The following is a 6,005-nucleotide window of genomic DNA, read 5'->3' on the forward strand; positions in this document are numbered from 1 at the left end:
TCCACAGCTGGCCCCATTACACTGTCTGTCTTACTCTCAACACATCAGATCATATTAAATTGACCCGTGCATTCTACAACAAACGAAATTTGCATATAAACGTGTTTTTAAAAGGCACTTGACAACATCCCTTAAATATTGCTAACAATAAAGAAATCAAATCTGCGGATTACACAGTTGCAAACGATTATGCATGTTTTATGATTTTCCCTCAGCTATTCCGTTGCCCGTCTAGCAGCTCAACCTACTAGAGAAAAATAAAACCATGCATGGAAAATACAAGGTCTCTTTTACCTGCATCTAGAATCTGAAATCCAGGACCGACCCAAATCAGAACCCAAGTCCTCGTTTTCCTTACCAAAGTATTGGATGATCATCTCTTGTTTCGAACACCACCTTTAATCTTAATTAGGCTACCCACCAAATAACATCACCATGCAGTGATCTCCGACTCAAACTATCCCAACAGATCCACACTAAAAACCCTCAGCCTCACACTATTTTTTAAAACTGTGATTCACCGCATCATTGATCATAAGAGACCGAAAAAAATAAATGAGTTCTCTCTCCTATGTTCTAAAACTTACCAACACCTTTATAACGATTGAAAGAAGTCAACTCATAACGGTACTTTACCTAGGTTATTCCTCCTTTTCGATCCTCAGAAAACGAAATAAATGTAGATAAACAGAGTCCCGGGAAAATCCTGTAATTTTGGTGAGGGAAAAACGGTGCAAACGGTGCAATCTGCCTCCCTGCTGCGCTCTGCAACAGACTGTCAGAAGACAGCGAGCGGGTCACGTGTCTCTCTCTCTCTCTCTCTCTCTCTCTCTCTCTCTCTCTCTCTCTCTCTCTCTCTCTCTCTCGCTCTCTCTCTCTCTCTCTGTGTAGCTGCCTGGCTACCGCCGACTGGAGTGGGGAGGGGCCGAATGCTGCAGCACCTTGGACAGCGCCGTGCGCCGCTGTGCAGGTTGACGTTTATTGTCACGAATCTTGTGCTGGAGGCAGAACTGAGCGATTTCCGTAGATGGGGTAGCTGCAAATTCTAAATTGGCTGCACAAAAATGTGCTTTTTGCTCTTAATTTAAGGTTATGGTTAGGCATTAGAGTTAGCAGTGTGGTTACGTTTAGGGGTACGGCTAGGGTTAGGTTTCAAATTAAATTGTATGACTTTGTGGCTGTGCCAGCCATTGATCATTCTGCAGAGCTGCCTCCAGGGCAAGATTCATGACAGTACATGACAACCTGCGGCCGCTGCTGCCGAACGAACAGAATACATATTCATCCACACTCACCAACCGTCGCCTCCGCAGACCTACGTGAAGACACATTTCGTTACAAATAATACACGAATTATATATCGATGAATTAGAGAGACAGGTGGGATAAAAGAAGGATGCGGTGCAGGGAAAATTAGTATTCTGTCGGCAACGGGGGTGGGAAACGGAAGAGGGAGAGGGGAGAGAAGCGATGCAACGTAACAGCATCAGGATGCGCAGCGAAGGGATGTGGCGACGTTTGAGGCCGGCAGTGAGTTCTCTTGATAATGGGATTTTTTCTTACCATGAACACATTCTTTTAGTTGAAGTAGTGTAAGCTAAATTACATTATTGATTCCCTCGGGTAAATGTAACACAGCGAATTAAAGTGGACACTGTCGTTTAGCAAGTCTTATAAAAAGCAGGCCAACAAGAGCAGACTACTGTTCTGTAAAATGATCAGCTCTTGCTTGTTATAGCCTAAATCAATACTACAGTTAAGGGATATGATCATAATAGCCTACTTTGGGAGTGGTGATATTTGAAAATGTTTGAAATGATATAGGCTAATTAACAATATAAAACATTGAACCATTAGGCCTACTTAATGTTTCCATTTCTCTCTTTGTTGTAGTTTGACAAACGACACAGCTCCACAGTTAATCGTCTCATTCCAACCCTCATTCAGAATATATCCCCATGACCAATGAGTGAGTCCGGTATTTCATGGCATAAATAAAAGCCAAATAGCGGTCCTGGCGCTAACATTTGACCCACTGAGGGACCCTCCCGATAACTATTCTAGATTGGTGTCTGAAGGCATCGCGGTCCAATCAATCGTTCGATTCAGCAGGGATGGACGAACCGAACGGATTTGATGTGACCATTGACCCCGCCCGCGTAGTTCTAAAACGTGATCACAGCAAGATGATTGCATTGTTGTCAAAGGCAATATAATTGAAAGTTACAGAGACAATCCGTTTCATTTAAAGTATTTTAAAGTGTACACTCTTCACACTGTTCCTTTTTCCAATTCAATACTACTGGAACATTGTGCCTTTGCTGTGTGTGTAGTAATAAAAAATATAATAATAATAACTTATGTTTGTGTCTGTGTGTATGTGTGTTATTGCTATGAAGGCATGGTCATGGTTAATGTTTGGCTACAGACAAGGCAGTGAGAAAATTCATGATCAAAGGAGATGAAACAGACTAAGAAAATCTTAATGGGAAATAGTCATGTGTGTGTGTCATCGTCCTTTTAAGTATGTACAGATCATTTAGTCTGGATCTAAATATAGTGCACTACTTTTGATCAGGGCCCATTGGTCTCTGGTTAAAAGTAGTGCATTTTCAGGGAAAGGGGTGTTACTTGGGGTGCGTTCATACTTTTTAAGAATACAGTTCTGACTCAGAAAGGGTGTTGAAAGGACAAGGTCTTTTCACAATAATATCATATTTTTAAACTTTCTAAGCCTTTTGTATTTAGCCGCTATGCTGAGAGTGAACACAGAGTTCTTGAACACAGAGTTAGTGAACACAGAGATAGGGCACTTTATATTAATGTGGGGCTTTAGATTTCCTCTCTATAGGCTCATACAAGGATACGACTGTGCTGTTCCATGTTAGAGAAGCTGACTTTGCTTCTTCTTTAATGGTTATACGAATTAACTGTGCTATGCACTCCTACATACTTTGACTCTATACATTAATATTGTATAGCTACTCATGTGTGGATACAAAGACATTGATTTTGTGCACTTGATTTGTCAAGAGTGATAGAGCACTGGAGCTAGTCATGGTGTAGAAAAACACAGTGCAACAATGGTTCTGGTTCCTTCAGCACCAGCAGCAACTCAAGTACGCTTGGTTCAGGGCCATGGAAAGGGCACCAATGGTAACTCCAGTAGACCAGCATATAGTCTAGTCTGGTTCCAAATGTAGTGCACTATTATTGATCAGGGCCCATAGTGCACTAAGCAAGAAAAAGAGTGTTATTTGGGATGCACTCATACTTTTAAAGAAAACAGTTTTCTGACTCAGAAAGGGTGTTGAAAGAACAAGGTCTTTCCCCATTAATATAATATTGTTCAAAAGTTGTTCAAAAGTTTGGGGTCACTTAGAAATGTCCTTGTTTTTTGGGCCTCCCGGGTGGCGCAGCACCAGCTGTGCCATCAGAGTCCCTGGGTTCGCGCCCAGGCTCTGTCGTAACCGGCCGCGACCGGGAGGTCGCGTCGCCCGGGAGGTCGCGTCGCCCGGGTTAGGGAGGGATTGGGATTGGTCGCGCACCAGCGACTCCTGTGGCGGGCCAGGCGCAGTGCGCGCTAGCCAAGGTTGCCAGGTGCATGGTGTAGTCTCCGACACATTGGTGCGGCTGGCTTCCGGGTTGGATGCGCGCTGTGTTAAGAAGCAGTACGGCTGGTTGGGTTGTGTATCGGAGGACGCATGACATTCAACCTTCGTCTCTCCCGAGCCCGTACGGGAGTTGTAGCAATGAGACAAGATAGTAGCTACTACAACAATTGGATACCACAAAATTGGGGAGAAAAAGGGGTAAAATAAATTTTAAAAAAAAGAAATGTCCTTGTTTTTGAAAGAAAAGAAAATTTTTCATCCATTAAAATAACATAAAATTGATCAGAAATACAGTGTAGGCATTGATCAGAAATACAGTGTCATTTACAACATTAACAATGCCTACAGAAATAGAGTGTAGGCATTGTTAATGTTGTAAATTACTATTGTAGCTGGAAACGGCAGATTTTTGATGGAATATCTGCATAGGACAACAGAGGCCCATTATCAGCAACCATCACTCCTGTGTTCCAAGGGCACATTGTGTTAGCTAGTCTAAGTTTACCTATTTAAAAGGCTAATTGATCTTTTATTTTTTTCCATTTTTTTCACCCCCCTCTTCGGAGAACAAATATCTTATTTCCTTTTTACATCTTTTTTTTGCCACATATACATTCATTTTCATTTCATTTACCTATACCTATACATTTTTCATACACATTTATATGTATATTTTACATATACATTTTACATACATGGTACCTTTATATATAACAACAATACACTACCAAACTAACTCTTTAATCCCAACCCTCAGCCACTCTCTGCCCATTCCACCTATCACCATAGACCGCCCTTGTTTGGTTACCATGTGCCATATATATTTCAATTGTGCTGTGATGTTTTAAAACAGTTTTTAATATCTCTATTCGTGTATTATCCACAGATTGTGACATAAAGATGAAACCTTTCCTACAAGTATTGTTATATTATTTATTGACTGGCTATGGCTTTCCAGATCGCCCAACACTGCTATTTGTAAGATTAATTTTAAGTGCATGTTGTGATTTTTTTAACCATTCCTGAACCTGTGACCAGAAACAAGCTACATGGGGGCAATATCATAACAAATTATCTATTGATTCTGTCTCTTCGCAACACAATCTACAGAGCTGAGGTTGTTGTATGCCCCATATACAGTATATAGCATTCTGTTGGTGGCAATAATATGATATAATAATTTAAATTGAAAAACTCTAAGTGTTGAGTCAAGTGTAGTTTTTTGTACCAGCTCATAAACCATGTGCCATGGAATTGGTATATTGAAAATCTCCTCCCATTTATTTTGCAACATCTGCTGAAATCAGTTGGTTGTAAATTTGGATTGAGCAGCTATTCCCATATATTTTCGATAACTGCGTATGTGATATAACTCCTCCATCTTTATTCATAATATCATTAAGAAATATAATACAATTTTAAAACATTTTTTACCTAAATAACGTTTTTTTATGAATCAATATATTTGAGTTTAACCATAACATTTGTTATAATATTTTTTTCAATTTTTTTTCTGGAGGATAAAACTGAATTTGTAACCAGCTTTGTATGGCTTGTTTAAGAAAGGGTGATACTTTAAACAATACTTAATTTTCAATTAGTCGGAAATGAGAAGTTGTAATCTGGATGAGCTTTCCTTAATAATGTACTGGAGAAGCATTTTGGATTTAGGTATAACTTATGTATGAGTGAAACTTTTAGGTTGAGTTTTAAAGCTTTAATATTTAATCATTTTAGCCCCCCAAACTCACATTCATTATGTACATAGGCACGTTCAATTTTGTTTGGCTTAGCATTCCAAATAAAATTATATTTTTGTTCATATGATTTTAAAAACTATTAATCTAGAGTAGGCAATGCCATTAGTAAGTAACTATACTGTGATAGGACCAGAGATAATCAATGTAATTTTCCATAAATAGACAAGTATTTACCTCTCCATAGTTGCAATATCGTATCTATTTTTGCTAACATTCTATTGAAATTAATTGTGGTAAGTTCATTTATATTTTTGAGATGTGAATACCAAGTATGTCTACTTCACCATCCGCCCATTTTATTGGTAAACTACAAGGTAGTGTATTTTTTAACGATCCAATAAGTAATATGTTACACTTGTCATAATTAGGTTTTAATCCAGAGACGCTAGAAAGTGATCAAGATATTCAATGAGACTGTGCAGGGATCCAGATTGTGGACTTAATAAAAAAACTTGTCATCAGCATACATTGACTCTGTTTTTATCCCCTGGATTTCTAACCCCTTGATGTTCTTGTTGGATCTAATTTTAATAGCTAGCATTTCAATGCCATAATAAATAGATATGGAGATAACGAACAACCTTGTTTTACTCCTCTTAAAAGCTCAATACTTTCTGAGGAGTAACCATTG

General features: G+C 39.0%; 1 protein-coding gene across 6 annotated transcripts in view; it reads right to left on the reverse strand.

Annotated features, from left to right (window-relative positions):
- Positions 1–787, reverse strand: part of LOC139376886 (neurexin-1a-like) — a 574,009-nt gene extending 573,222 nt beyond the window's left edge. For 3 of the 6 annotated variants that reach the window (XM_071119862.1, XM_071119867.1, XM_071119863.1), the window contains exon 1: positions 637–787. The gene's annotated coding sequence lies outside the window, so the exon portion shown is untranslated. The remainder of the gene's footprint in view (positions 1–636) is intronic. The other 3 variants (XM_071119864.1, XM_071119861.1, XM_071119860.1) reach the window with 1 other exon arrangement.
- Between the last annotated feature and the right edge of the window lie 5,218 nt (positions 788–6,005).

Source organism: Oncorhynchus clarkii, chromosome 20, assembly GCF_045791955.1.
Source record: "Oncorhynchus clarkii lewisi isolate Uvic-CL-2024 chromosome 20, UVic_Ocla_1.0, whole genome shotgun sequence".
In the NCBI taxonomy this organism is placed as follows: domain Eukaryota; kingdom Metazoa; phylum Chordata; class Actinopteri; order Salmoniformes; family Salmonidae; genus Oncorhynchus; species Oncorhynchus clarkii.